The sequence below is a fragment of the Marmota monax genome, unplaced genomic scaffold, assembly GCF_021218885.2.
Source record: "Marmota monax isolate L192 unplaced genomic scaffold, Marmota_monax_Labrador192_F-V1.1 WCK01_AAM20220418_F8-fsc00016, whole genome shotgun sequence".
In the NCBI taxonomy this organism is placed as follows: Eukaryota; Metazoa; Chordata; class Mammalia; order Rodentia; family Sciuridae; genus Marmota; species Marmota monax.
Window position 1 is genome coordinate 21,640,347 of NW_026695209.1, and position 16,069 is coordinate 21,656,415.

The 16,069-nt window shown below is 33.1% G+C and overlaps 1 pseudogene; it reads right to left on the reverse strand.

Annotated features, from left to right (window-relative positions):
- LOC124083754 (small ribosomal subunit protein uS4-like) overlaps nucleotides 1-14,604 on the reverse strand; it is a 120,070-nt pseudogene extending 105,466 nt beyond the window's left edge.
- Between the last annotated feature and the right edge of the window lie 1,465 nt (nucleotides 14,605-16,069).

The following is a 16,069-nucleotide window of genomic DNA, read 5'->3' on the forward strand; positions in this document are numbered from 1 at the left end:
TCCTCATGCAGGATTAATAAACAGAATTTGTCGGGGCTGAGGCTGTGGCTCAGTGGTAACACACTTGCCTGGCATGTGTGAGGCACTGGGTTTGATTCTCAGCATTGCATATAAGTAAATAAAAATAAAGATCTATCAACAACTAAAAAAAAAAGAATTTTTCATATGCTCATAACAGAATGCCAAAGCACAGAGAAATGTTTGTTTAAAAAAGCCAGAAGAATCACTTATGATTCTTTTTATGCATTGTCTTTTGACATATAATTATTGATAACAGAAGGGAAAAGTTGGTAGAGCTATCTTCCATATGCTGAGAGAAAATTATGGCTGACCTAGATTCACGTATACAATTAATGAATTTAGAGTTTCCATATATAGAGCAATTTTACATATACAGAATGTTTATAAACATTGTCAAAAAATTCCAACATTTCCACAAGAAACTCTCCAGGAACAAATAGCTTCATTGTTAAAGTATATCCAATTTATTTAGAAATAATATTATTCCAACCTGACATCAACTCTTTTCTAAAACAGCAGGAAACAGAAGTAGTTTTTAGCTTGTTTTATGTGGTTTTCATAGCCACAATACTAAAACTTGACAAGTATCTTAAAAGAAAAATATTAATCAATATTGTTTGTACATGAGGATGAAAATTTTTGTTTAAATATCAACAAATAGAAAACATCAATGTATTGCAAGAAAATATAACCAGTTGAAATGTATCAGAGGAATGTGTTTAGAAATTTACTAATAATATACTTTATTACAAAGAAGAAATATAACCCATAATATGTGCTGAAAAAATCATTTGACAAAACTGACAATATACACATTGAGTTACCTAATCCAAAATGGTTGGAGCCAGAAATTTTTTGTATTTATGATTTTTTCATATTTTGAAATATTTGCATAGCTATGATATATCTGGAGAACCAAGTCTAAACATCATATACAAAATATATATGTATGTATGTGTTTGTGTGTATATATGTAAATATATACACATATATACATAAAAATCTCTGGGTAATTATAAAATAACTTTTAGAATACCTAAGTTTTGACTATCAATTCTCACATGAGCAAGATATAGAATGTTTCACTTATGACTTCATGTCAATCAATCCTCAAAAGGTTACAGAATTTAGAGAATTTCTGATTTTCAGGTTTTAAGATTAGAAATGTTCAACCCATGTTTATGATAAAAACTCTAAGCAAACTATAAATAGAAGAGTACTTCTTCAATTTGTTAAAGAGTATTTGGAGAAAAATTCAAAGTAAACATTAAATTAACACATCCTCACTAAAGGGATATATGCCAAATATATGGTATCCAATCATTTTTAATAAACATTGTGTTGGAGAATCTAGTCATAGCACTAAAGTAAAGGGTTAGAAAGAAAGAAGAGTCATCATCAACTTAAAAAAATAAAGGTAAGCTAACTATTTGCATTAAGATATGACAATACTGTGATTTAAAAATCCAATGGAGTCTATAAAAAAACTAGCAGAACAAGTGAATGTGTTTACCAATTTGCAAGATAAAATATATAAAAAACAAAATCAGCAAACATTTGGAAAATAAATTTTGTACATTGGCAATAAGCATTTAGAAATAAATATTCAACACTCATAATTCACAATAATATTACAAAATGCTCAAAATCAATTTTTCCTTTACATATATTTATTATAAATATTAATTTATATAAATTGTATAAAATAATGTGTTTCACTGTGACATTTCTATACATTATATGTTGTGTGTTAATTATATCTCCCCTCTCTCCTATCAGGAATCAATTTTTGAAAAAGATGCGCAAGACATCTATATAGAAAATATTAAAATATTTTTGGTTTACATAAAGAACATGGATTGGATATCCAATATTATTGAAAGCTCAATACTAAAATGATTAAATTTCCTTACTTAAAGTTTTACCAAGTTTTCACAAGGAAATTGACAAAATGATTATAAAATATAAATAAACATGCACAAGACTACTAGATTTCCGGTCTGCCATGCAGTGACTCAGTAATCTAGGAGGCAATGATCTTTTGACTCTGATGTTAAAACAATATTGCTCTTCCAGAATCGTAACAGGAGAGAGAAGATAGTTTGCCAATGATTTGATACTTGAACCTAATAGTCATAACACTTCTTCTTATGGTCTCTTGGCCAGAACTGTCTTATGGACAGGCATATTTTCCTACAGTCAAGAAAATGTAACATTGTCCTACAAAACTCTCATGCCTGAAAGAAAAGAAAAACCAAAAATGATGAACACTAGAAGTCTACCATTGTGATATGAAAAAAAAGAAAGAAAGAAAGAAAGAAAGAAAGAAAGAAAGAAAGAAAGAAAGAAAGAAAGAAAGAAAGAAAGAAATTCACATATTTACTGAAAGGAAAGTGACCACAAGACTCGGAGCAACCAAAAGATCTTTATTGCAGCAGTGCAACAAAGAGAAAGGAAAGAAGGAAAGAAGGAGAGAGAGAGAGAAAAGAGAAGAGATGAAGAGGGAGAGAGAGACAGAGAGCATGCACAAGAAAGATAAAGAGCAAGAGAGAGAGAGCAAGAGAGAGGGGGGCCTGGCCGGAGGGAGTTTTTATAGCCCAAATCTAATGGGGCCTCTGGGTCTGCAAGCTGCCTTGTTGGCCCAAGGGGGGGTTAAGTGTTCAGCCTTGAGCAGGGTTGAATGTTCAGACTTGAGGCAAACAGGTGATAAAGGACCAGATAGAGGGGGGTTTGAGTGCATGGGCTATCTTGCAGCCAACATCTGTTCAGCCTGCCCTGCAGACAACACAGTTCAGCCTGCTCTGCACCCAACATTTACAGAATGACATGAACAAAAATAACACTGGAACAATTTGTCTTAATAACAAAAATTAGAAAGCTACTTAAGTACCATTACTATTAAAATGTAAAAACTAGTTGAGGAATATAGTGGGGATGTTGTAGGTAGATCCCACAAACATCTTGTGCTCCATAAAAGGAATAAAAACACTGGCAATAACTGTGAAAATCAATTTTTCAGTATTCTAGAAATTAACCAATGTCATGGAGTTACTAAGGAAAACAAAAATAACAGGTTGAATTTCAGTAATAACAATGACCTTTGTGGTGTTTTAACTTGTCCTATTTCTATTTTCTTCCTTTCAGTTTTGTGGTAGGAAGGAAATTAATAGGTATACAATCAGTGAAAAGTGGCAGTCCAGCTGCCACTGAAGAAATATGCTGCAGTTATATCTCAAAAGCCTCATTCTCACACAATTACCATCTTTTGATCTGTCAGGCAGTTCCATAGAAACCATTTTTAGGGTTTGTCTTCATCTATTGTTATTAAAAACTCATCCAGTGAGAATAGCCTTTTCTTGGGAGGAGTTCGTCAAAAACAATCAACAAAAACTGTTTAAATCACAGTTACCTAACAAAGCAATAACAGAAAACAAGAAACTAATCAATAGTACTTAAAAGGAAGAGGAGGTAAGAGATATTCATGGGAGGTTTCAAAATGCTCTTACTCTTTCAGTCATATTCCTCTCAGAACCTCAGAATCCAAGTACATATCTACAGCTTTACTCATGTTTAGGACTGACATTAGCTTAGAAAAGACCTGGGAGTGCCTCTAGCTGATCTGGAGGCTCTTTAAAACAAAGAGGTAAAGACTGCAACAACTTTCAACTAACTTTCTGCACATTAACTCACAGATCTGAAGGTGAACAGAACCCTACACCCCTCCAGCAAAAGTCGGAAGATTATTGCCTCTAGGCATTTAAAACATATCTCTATCCAATTGTTACCTGAACACTAAGCTGTCAGAGTTGATAGATATCAGTGACCATAGAAGACCCGAATACAGTTTCCAATTTTAGTTCACATAAGTTACTAAACAAAGAGCACAAACCATAGCAACAATTAAAAACAATGATGAAACGCAAGGAAGTGGGATCTGATTGACAGTTGCTACATTATTTTATTTAAATCTTCAAAATTAGACATATGAAAAAGAATAGATTCCACAGAGAGGACAAATTAGACATAGAAACTATCTCTGTAAAAACCAACCAACATGTTGAACTTAGAAGATGAAGTCATTAAGCCAGCTATTTTAAATATCTTGAATAATTACAAAAAATTAACAGACTAGTACTAAACCATCAAGTACTTGAAACTCCAAGAAATGGAGGACATAGTGAAAGAGATAAAAAGAACATTAAAAAAATCCATAATTTTTTCTAAATTTGATGAGAAACATCCAAGAAACTCAATCAACTAAAAGTAAGGGGGGAAAAAAAAAAAAACAACATTGAAAGCTATCCTCACCCAGACACATCATATATAAATGAGTAAAATGAAGACAGAATCTTGAAAACAGCAAGAGTATGTTAGATGAACAGGTAAGTCTCATCAGAACACAAAGGAGTAAAAAAAGTAAGGGGGTGACATTTTCAATGTGTTGTAGGACAAAGACTGTCAACTAAGAATTCTATATTCAGTCCTTCAAAAATAAAGGAAAATTTAAGGCATTTCTAGATAAACAAAATGTGTTGCTATCAGATCTCCATTATAAGAACTCTTTTAGAATGAATCTTTTAGAATAAAAGTGGACATTAGGACAGTTACTCAAATCTATCCTAAGAAATGCAGAGTACTGATAAAGGTCACTGCATTAATAAATACAAAAGAGTATAAATGTAGTTTTTTCTTATAATTTTTTTCCAGATTTAAAAGATAACTGCATAGTAATAGATATAAACCTGTATTTATGGTCACATAAGTAAAAATTTATAGATTCCATGGTACCAGTAGTAAAGGACACAAAATAACATGAGGGAATGAAGCCACACGGGAGCCATGTGTTAGTGTTCTTTTGACATTAAGTTGGCATTAATCCAAACTAAACTGTTTTAGTTAAATGAGAACTAAATTTGCTTTTGAAAAGTCAGGGCAAGCACTGAGAAAATAATTCAAAAATATAATAAAAAGAAATTAAAAGTAAATTAAAATGTAAGCAAGAAAATTTGTGTTCAACACAAAATAAGACTATTATGGATAAATAGGCAAATCAGAGATATTTGACTTATAAAACATACATCAAAATGTTATGAATAAATTCCATCTTATATAAATAGATTTGACAATAATATAAGGCAAAGATTGTCTGTGTCAGAATGGATTAAAAGTATGCTTAAAATATATATTAACTACAAATCATACTTAATATCCCATAATACAAATAGGTTAAAAAATCAAAATGGAAATTTTAAAATGCTGTGAGATGAATTAAATTTTAAAAAATCACCGCATAAACATGAGATGCAGCTAAATCAGTTCTGAAAACAAATGTTTTTAAAAAAACCTGTTTTTTAAAAAATGTGAAAACATCTCAAGTCAATAAGTTAAACTTCCATCTATAAAAGCTAAAAGGAAAGATGAGCAAGCTAAAACCAAATAAACAGAAAAAAGGAATAATAATTAGAAAGAAAATAAATAGAAATTGGAAGAATAATAGAATCAGTAAAACCAAAATTTATTCTTTGAAAAGATTTGAAATAAATAAGAAAAAAGGAAAGATTTTTAAATTACTAATATCAGAAATAAAAATAAAACATATATTACTACTGACGTTACAGAAATATAAAGTAGTATAAGAGTATACTGTGAACAATTGTATTACAACTAAACAGAATACCTATATTATTCAATGGACAAATTTCTACATAAAACAAATACTAAAAAATGTGAGTCAATAAGAAATATAAAACAAATAGACCAATAAGTAAAAAGGATTAAACTAATGATTTAAAAATAAATGATGTAACTGGAAAATTTTTAGAAGAGAATTAATTCTAAATGTTTGCCAACTTTTCCATAAACCAGAAGAGAAAGAAATGTTTCCTTATTTATCTATATGGCCACTATTGCTCTGACATTAAACCCAGAAAAAAAAACAACACAATTTTTAAACACATACAGATCAGAATTCCCTAATGATTATGAAAGGAGAAATCCTCAAAAAAAAATGTAAATTGAATCCATCTATGTATAAAAGCTATTATCAATATGGGCAAACAAGACATATTCCAGAATTGCAAAATAAGTTCACAATCAAAAATATATCATTGTAACACATGACTACAATAAATAGCCAAGAATAAAAACACTTTTATCAACTCAATATACACAGAATAAACTGGCAAAATCCTTTTATAATAAAAATACTCAATAAACTAACAATATAACAAAATTTCCTCAGCCTGATAAAAGGAATACATGAAAAAATAGCAATAATATTTTAACTAATGTAAAACATTAAAAACATTCCTCTTGAGATCAGGAAGATGAGGCTAATATATACTTTAATTATATCTATTGACCACTATGTTGGAGGTTTTAGACAAGGCAATTAGACAAAGACAAAGACAAAGGAGAAAAGAGGGAGTGAGACACACACACACACACAGAAAGAGAGAGAGAGAGAGAGAGAGAGAGAGAGAGAGAGAGAAACAGAGAAGAAATCATTTGAAACACTAAAAGAAACTATAAAATTTAGCTATTTGTAAATGACATTGTCTTGTATCAAAGCAATTAAAAACCCACAAAAAAAACTGAGTTAAGAAACATGTTTATTAATGTTGCAGAATTCAAAATCATAAAATATCAAATTCCATATAATAACAACACACAATCTGAAAATTAAATTAACAAAATATTTTCATTTAATATAGGATAAACATAATAAAATTAAGATTAAATGTAATTAAAGAACTTCAAAACTTATACACTGAATTTATAAGATCTATTGAAAGAATGTTATGGTGAGATTGTAATAAATCACCTAGTTGATCTTAAAGTAGGAGATGAAACCATCTATATTTTTCAGCTGGTGTTTCAGATTCACTGCCTGGTGGGCCAACAGGTAGGTGCAAGCCTACACCCTTTACCCCTCCAAAGGTTAGAGTACATATTCATAGCCCAAAACCACATTAATCAAAAGTGGCTGTTGCTATGATTCAAAACCATAAACAAACATCATGAGATCTAAAATCATAAGCAGAAGAGGAAATTGGTAAAAAATACCCTAGATGAGTACAAGATAAAGAATGGTTACTAATGCCTAGACAATCATTCTCCAACAGGGTACATTGTCCGAGAAAAATGGGAACCAAAGAGAGAACAATCTTATATCGTGTAAGAACTGCCATTTTGCATCGCCAAATGTTCTATACTAAACAACTATTAATGGGTACAGAGGCAGGTGTTCCCATGGGAGAAGCATTTATTTTACAACATGAAGACTCAGGATAAAATGCAGTCTGTTTAGTCATTGCCCATATAGTCTGGCCCATAACAAGAAAACTATAATATAATTTTTAAATATTTAAATAAATGGGAAATCAGACTGAGAAAATTCCCAGATTAAGGGAATTAACCTTGATCTACATACTTAACATAATTTATAAGAAAACCTCCAAATGCATTTTTAACAGATATGAACAAATCATCCTAAAATTCCCATGGAAATATATGAGAACCAGAAAGAAGAAAACAATCTTTAAGAAAAATGGATTCAGGGCTGGGGATGTGGCTCAAGCAGTAACTCGCTCGCCTGGCATGCGTGGGGCCCTGGGTTCGATCCACAGCACCACATAAAAATAAAATAAAGATGTTGTGTCCACCGAAAACTGAAAAATAAATATTAAAAAATTCTCTCTCTCTCTCTCTCTCTCTCTCTCTCTCTCTCTCTCTCTCTCTCTCTTTTCTCACTTGAAAAGAAAAAAAAAAGAAAAATGGATTCCCTTTCCAATTTCAAAACTTGCAGAAAGCTATATAAACTAGTCATTGTGATATTGGCACAAGAATAAACATAGATTACTGAAAAGAATTGAGAATGCAAAAATAAATCCTTACTTTTATGGTCAACTGACTTTCAATAAGGGCACCTGGACAATTCATCTGGGGAAACAATGATCTTTTCAACAAATGTCTTTGAGACAACTGGATGCACTTTCTAAACAATGAATATGGACCTCATCTTGACCCTACATGCAAAAATTAACTAAAAATTGTTCTTATTCTTGAGTGTAAATTATAAAACTCTTGTGATAAAATATAGACATAAGCCTTCCTAACCATAAATTAAGCAATGGTTCCTTAGATATGCCACCAAAAGCAAAACAACTAATAAAGAGTAGATAAATTTTACCTTATCAAAATTATAAAGTTTTGAATTTCAAAAAATGCTATAAAAAAGTGAAAATAATGTCCACATAATAGGAAAATATATTTGATATGGGCTAGTATCTTATAAAGAAATTTTAAACAATGGTGGTGTATGTCTGTAATCCCAGTGGCTTAGAAGGCTGAGACGGAAGGATCACAAGTTCAAAGCCAGCCTCTACAACTTAGTGAGGCCCTAAGCAATATACCAAGACCCTGTCTTAAAAGAAAAAGGGCTAAAACTGGGGTTGTAGCACATGTGAGACACTAAGTTTGATCCTCAGCACCACATAAAAATTAATAAACAAAATAAAGGTATTATGTCCATCTACAATTTAAAAAAAATTAATTAAAAAAAAAAAAAGAAAAAGGGCTGGGAATGTGGCTCAGTGGTTAAACTGAGATTCAAACCCCAGTACCTCCCAAAAACAAAACAAAACAACTCTTAAACATAATAATATAGAGAAAATCCAATTATTAATGGTCAATGAAAATTTGAAAACACATTTCTCCAAACAAGATATACCAATGTCCAATAAGCGCATGAGGAAATGTAAACACAAATTAAAAGTATGATGAAATACTAACATTCCCCAAATGTCTATAACCAAGAAGAAAATAAGAAGTATTTGGTAAGAATATGGAGAAATTGGAAACTTCACACTTTTCTGGAAAATTGGAAATTCCCACCAATTTCTCTTTTAGAGAAATTTTAGAGAAATATATATTCAAAGAAATGAAAATATACCGCCAAACAAAAACTTAAAAATAGGCATTGAGCTAGGCTCTGTGTTCATGCCTATAATCCTAGCAACTTGTGAGCCTCAGACAGGAGCATTGCAAGTCCAAATCCAGCCTCAGCAACATGGAGGTGTTTAGCAACTCAATGAGACCCTCTCTAAATAAAATACAAAATAGGGCTGGAGATTTGGCTCAGTGGTTGAGTGCCCCTGAGTTCAATCCCTGGTACAAAAACAAACAACAACAACAACAAAAAAAAAAAAAAACAGACATTGATAGCAATGTTATTCAAAGTAGGCAAAATGTACAACTGATCCAAATGTTCATTAAATAATCAATGAGTAAACAAAAGATAGCCTAAACATTCAGGTGAATCCAGCTACTTTGGAATTTATGGTGGGAATATGTCCCAATTAATTCATCACAAACTGAAGATGTCCTAACCTGAAAGATCTATCTTACTGAATGTCATGGCTTAGAAACACAGAAGAGCATTGGATATTTGCCTTCATAATCATGTGACTGACTGGGGGAGTAGTGGCTTGTTGGCTACAACCCATAATCATGAAAAGTATCATCCCACACAATGCTAACCCAGAAAATGATCAAATTCAGAATCTGAAGTACTGTTTCTACTGAATGTATCACTTTCCTACTATTACAAATTTGAAAATGGTAAGTAAAATCACTGTAAATTGGGGATCATTCACTTAAATAATAAAAAGCACTGAAGTGATACACACAGCATGGTGAACTTAGAGAACATTGTTATAAGTGAAATAAGCCAAATCCATATTCTGCATTATTCTATTTATATCAAATGTCCTTGAAATGAAAATCTGTAGAGACAGAAAGATTAGTAATTGTAAACATCTGGCATTTCCTGCTAGGGTAATCAAAATATTCTATGATTAGATGGTGGAGATGATAAAACAAGTGTGTGAGTATACTAAAAAAATATCAAATTATTTACATTAAAAAGTGAATTTTAATTATAATACACTATAAAAGAAACCAAAGACAAAAAAAAGAAGGAAATTCCATGTTCATAAATTGAAAGAATGACTCTTCTTAATTGGTCCATACTTCTCAAAGCAATTTATCGATTCAATACCCACCAAGTTATCAATTATATTATTCACACAAATAGAAAAAACAATCACAAAATTCATACAGAACCACAAAAGACCCAGATTAGCCAAAGGAATCCAGAACAAAATGTTGTAGGTATCACAACATTGGATTCAAAACATACCACTAATCTGTAGTAACCAAAATAATATGGTACTGATAGAAAAACTGACATAGGGGAATAAGGAAGCCCAAAATTAATCCACCTACAGCCAACTTTAGAAGTAGAAAAAGTATAGTTTCTTCAATAAAGGTTTCGGAGGGCAGGGAATGGATAAAAACTGAAGGAAAATGCAACTACTGACCTATTTTTCAACATATGCAATAATCAAATCAAAATGAACTAAAGACCTCTATGTAAGACCTAAAACTATGATACTCCTAGAAGAAAACATACAAGAAATACTTCAAGACATAGTATATGCAAAGATTCTCCTTTTCTGTAAGACACTGAAAACACAGGCAACAAAAGTAAAAATAGACAATCGGGATCATAAAGAAATATGGTATGTATGCACACCCTGGAACATTACCCAACCATAAAAAGAATGAAATATTGTCATTTTATTCAATATGGATGGAACTGAAGTACAACACATAAAGTGAAATATGTCAGGTACAGAAAGACAAATACCACATGTTCTCACTCATTTATGGAAGATTTTTAAATCTCATAGAAGAAGATAATGGAATAGTAGTCATTAGAGACTAAGACATTGGCAGAAGAGAGGAGAGGTAATGGTTAACAAAACACAGACATGATAAATAAGTTCTGGTATTTTATATATCACAGTAGGGTAACTGTAGTCTATAACATTTTGTGATATACTTCAAGATAACTAGAAGAGAGCAAAGTTTTAGAACATAGAGAAATAATAAGTTTTAGGAGATGGTTCATAATTACCCTTAAATTTAATTTTTTAATTAATTCATTTTTTGTAGTGCTTGATATTGAACCCAGGACCTCACACAGGTAAGTGCTATACTACTGAGATACACCTGAGTCCTAATTACTCTGAACTGACCATTATACTTTGCAAACATGTGTTAATTTTTCACAATGCTGTGCAAATATTTTCAATATTAAGAAAGTTCAAACTTTCTATTTATATGATGAATAAGTTCAGAGGATCCAATGAACAGAGGTGACTACAGTTAATAATAACATATATTTGAAAATTGCTGCAAGAGTAGCTATTGTGCTGGTGAGCTTTTCTTTACTGTGATAAAAATCTGAGATGAATCAAATTAAAAAGAGGAAAGTGTTATTTTGGCTTATAGTTTTGGAGGTTTCATTCCATGGTTGCTTGCCCTGTTGCCTTTGGGCCTGCGGGTGAAGTACGTGAAAGAGAGAAGCACATGGCAGAGAGAGCTGTTCATGCCACGGCAGCCAGAAAGCAAAGAGAGCGAAAGGAGCTGGAGTCCCACTATCTTCATCAAGGACAAGTCCCAGTGACTTAAATGCCTTCCAGAAAGAACTATTCTATAAAGTTTCCACCACCTCCCAATAGTACCACATACTTGTGACCAAACCTTTAAAACATGATCTTTTGGGTCCACTTATCAAATCCATAGTAGATATCAAGCATTATAACAAAAGTAAAACAGAGTGGGGGCACAAAAGTAAAACAGATTGAGAGAGAGACAAAGAGAGAGGGAGAAATAGAAAAAAATAAAGAAGTAACTATTTAGGTTGATAGATGTATTAACTTTATGTGGCAATCTTTTCATGATGTGTATGCATTTCAAATCATCAGATTGCACACTTCAAGTATGTAAAATATTATTTGTCAGTTACACCTCAAAAAAGCTTGAGAAAAAGAAGAACAGGTGAAATTTTATGGTACATGAATCATGTCTCAATTTTTTTAGAAGAATAAAACAATAAATTGATCTATGTCCTTAGTACATAATAGAATCAATGAGTAAACTATGGTTATATTCTACTCCACTGATCTTCCTTCTATCGTTATGATAACTGATCCCTTCCCCATCTCTTCCTTTCCTAATTGGTTTCCCTCTATATGTAACTGGATTCCTTTCTCTTGTGGCTTTTAAAATTCTCTCCTAATTCTGTATGCTTGGCATTTTCATTATAATATGCCTTGGTGTAGATCTGTTGTAATTTTGCACATTTGGTGTCCGGTAAACCTCTTATGTTTGATTTTTCAATTCATTCTTCATGTTTGGAAAATTTTCTGATACTCTTTCATTGAACAGATTGTTCATTCCTTTGGTTTGTAGCTCTGTGTCTTCCTCTATCCCAATAGTTTTTAAATGTTGTATTGTTGTTATCCCATAATCTTTCAATGTTCTTCTCCTGGTTTTTTACCATCTTCACTGCATGGTCAATTTAATTTTCAAGATTATATACTTTGTATTCATTGTCTGAGGTTCTGTCTTCCAAGTGATCTGATCTGTTAGTGATGTTTTCTATTGAGTTTTTAATTTGGATTATTGTCTCCTTCATTTTAAGGATTTCTGTTTGTTTGTTTGTCTTTTTTTTTAGAACCTCTATCTCCTTATTGAAGTAATCTTTTGCTTCCTGTATTTGCTTATGTAGAACTTTATCAAAATGACCTTTTGCTAACTGTATTCACTCTCTTATAGCATCCTTAAATTCACAGAACATTTTAATTGTGTATATCCTGAACTCCTTTTCTGTCATTTCTTATGCTGTGCTGGCCATGGATTCTAATAATATAGTATCTTGGTTTGTTTGGGGCACTCTCTCCCCTTGTTTTTTTGTGTTGTTTGTGTGTTTTCCCTTCTAGCACTGCAGGTCTGGGGTGTTACAGTTTTTACCCTATAGGCTTATAGTGTCCCTGCAGAGTTCCAATACCTGTCCTTTAAGAAAGAGATCAATATTAACAGATCTCAATACAAACAATATACAGTCTTAAAGCAAATAGCTCCTATTAAGACATTTCCAGTTTTATCACAATGTACAGAAATAGTAAGTTCAATTATTATCTACAATATAAATAGTAGATTTGCAAAATAGTTTACAGTTTTTGATGGTGAACAAAGAGAGAATTGGTGAGTGGGGTGTAGGATGAGATGTTAAGGAGGTAGGAGGTAATAGATCCTAGGAAGCATTAAAGAGGAATCTAAAGAAGTTAGCTAGTAGCAGGAGAAAAGAGAGGAAGTGATTTGGGGGAGACAAGTAAGTGGGAAGACAATAGATAAAGTGCAGAAAACAACTATAAAAATTAAGAAAAACAAAAACTGTAAAAATGGGAGATAAGAAAATATACAACACTACTGTAATAAACTATTCAGACAACTCAGACCTCAGTAGCCTAATCTATGAAAAGTATTTTGTTTCCCAAATGTTGAGGTTGTGAAGCCAGGAGAAGAGAGAGAGAAAAAAGAAGAAAAAGGGAAAATAAAAAAAAATCTTGAAAGAAAATACAAAGATTATTTTTGTTTGCATTTAGTATCTTTCCTGCTACCTTTCTCATCCAATAGGTGGGATTGTCTTTTGTTTGCTGGTATCTCTACCCTCAGGATGGTAAATGTTATTAGGGTGGAGAGGTTGGTTTTGTGAGCATAACTCCTGGAAGTGGGGTGTAGTACTTACCAGTCTCCAACTGGAGACTGCACCCCAAGAATCTCCTTTGAGGCCTGCTCATGTAAAATGTGCACCTGGATTTATTTCCTTATATCACCTATATACCTCACAATTCCTAGTCTCTAATTTAGTCTCTAAACTGTATGTCACTCACCCACTCCCTTTCTGCTTCTCATTCAGGTACCTCTTTCTCTGCAGGTCTTGTGGGCTGCATTCTGGGGCCTGTGCACCTGCCACAAAGAGTTGTTTTGTATTTGACAGTTCAGGACCAGGTTTTGTGAACTACAGATGGCCGTACAGCAGCAAGCACTGTGCAAGGTTAGTGGCTGCAGGAGCCAGTTGGGGGAGTTGGGGACAATAGGTATAAGAATTGTGCTGGGTTAATGACTATAGGGAAAATAGGTACCTTGATTTTGCTTCTAGGCCAAGCTGGTGTCCCAAGCTGGGAGTTGCCTCCAACTAAAGATGGCAACAAAGGTGTCCCAAGACGGAGGTGGCTGCTTTCAGAGACTGGATGTTGGGTCAGGTGGGAGTGGGTGGTGGCATTGGGCAGAGTGTTCAGAGATGCAGCTCTGTGGTATGCAGTGTTGTGGCTGGCGGATGTCTCTAGACCCTGTCCAGTGTCCCCAGGTGCAGGCTACCAAGTGTAGGGCATTATTGCAGTGGTTGCAGTGTCCCAAGATGGAGGCAACAGATGGACCCCCACACTGGTACATGAGTGTCCACATGGGAGTGGCAGCCAGAGGTCCTGTGTGGGAGCAGTGGCCAAGATTCCTGTGCAGGTAGGCGGCCAGGGATCCTGAGTGAGCACTGGGGCCACAGTTCCTAGTTGGCATGGCAGCCAGAGGTCCTGTGTGGGCAAGCAGCCAGCAGTCCTTCTTGATGCTGAGGCCTGGGGACAGGCACAAGCACAGCAGCCAGGATTCCTGCATGGGAGCAACCGTCACGGGTCCTCAACTCACAGAGAAACACTGTTCCCACTGCTTAAATATCAGTTCATGGAGCTACATAGAATGCATCTTTCCTCTAGCCCACCATCTTAGGTCTCTGGGGTGAAACAGTCTATAGATGTCTATTAGATCCATTTGATTTTCAGTATTATTTAGGTTGCATATATCTTTATTGATTTAATGCATTGATGCCCTGTGTATTGGTGATAAGGATTTTTTGAAATAACCCAGTATTACTGTATTGTGATCTACCTGGGATTTAATATCAAAGGGTATTTTTTTAAATGTAAACATCTGCCTTGACATTTAGGGTATATAGATTTACTAGTGTTATATATATTTTTTTGTTGTATTATTCTCTTTACCAGAATGTAATGGCCTTATTTGTCTATTCTGGTAAAATTTTGCTTGAAATCAGCTTTGTCAGATATGAGGATAGCTACTCTGGTTTGTTTTCAAACTCCATTTACATAGAATGTTTTCTTCCATCTTTTTACCTTCAGCCTGAGTGCTTTTGCCTCTGAGATGAATCTCTTACAAACAGCATACAGTTGGTTCTTGTTCTTCGATCCATTCTGCAAGTCTGTGTCTTTTAGTGGAGGAGTTAAGATCATTTATACTCAGTGTTATTATGAATATGTTTGCCATTTTTATTTATTTTTAAATTCTGTATTGTCATTTGGCTAATTAGTCCTCTATGATTTTTATTTATTCAGGGGTTTTGTCTATTGTTTTGTGCAAACTGTCTTTGCAAATTCTGTATAGTGCTGGCTAGTTGTCCTGTATTATTTTAGTTTTTATTTATTATCAAAAGTTTTTATTTCCTCATCTAATATGAAAGAGAGATTTGCTGGGTATAGCAATCTTGGTTGGCATTTGTCTACTTTTAGAGCTTGGAATATCTCATTCAAGATCCTCTTGGTTTTAGTGTCTGCACTGAGAAGTCAGAAGTGGCTTGCCTCTAAATGTGAGCTAATGTTTCTGTCTTGCAACTTTTAATATTCTTTCCTTATTTTCTACACTAGACATTTTGTTTGTGATGTTTCTTGGAGAACTTTTCTGTTGATGAGGTCTATTTGGGGTCCTCTATGCTTCTTGTACATGTATGTCTATATTGTTTCTGAGATGGGGAAAGTTTTCTGTGACTATTTTATTGAAAATGTTCTTGATTCCTTTAACTTGTATGTCCATGTTCTCTTCTATCCCAGTGATTCTCAGGTTGAATCTTTTCATGCTGCTCCAGATTTCTTGTATATTCTGATCATGTTCTAATTTTTTACACTTTATTGTATACTCTGTACTCAAATTCATGTATCCTGTCTTTAAGACCTGAGCATCTGTAGTCAAGGGCTCAAGTTCTATTTTCTATGCAATCTAATCTGTTGGTGATTTATTTTTTATTTTTATTTTTTTAGTTGTAGTTTGACACAATACCTTTATTCCATTC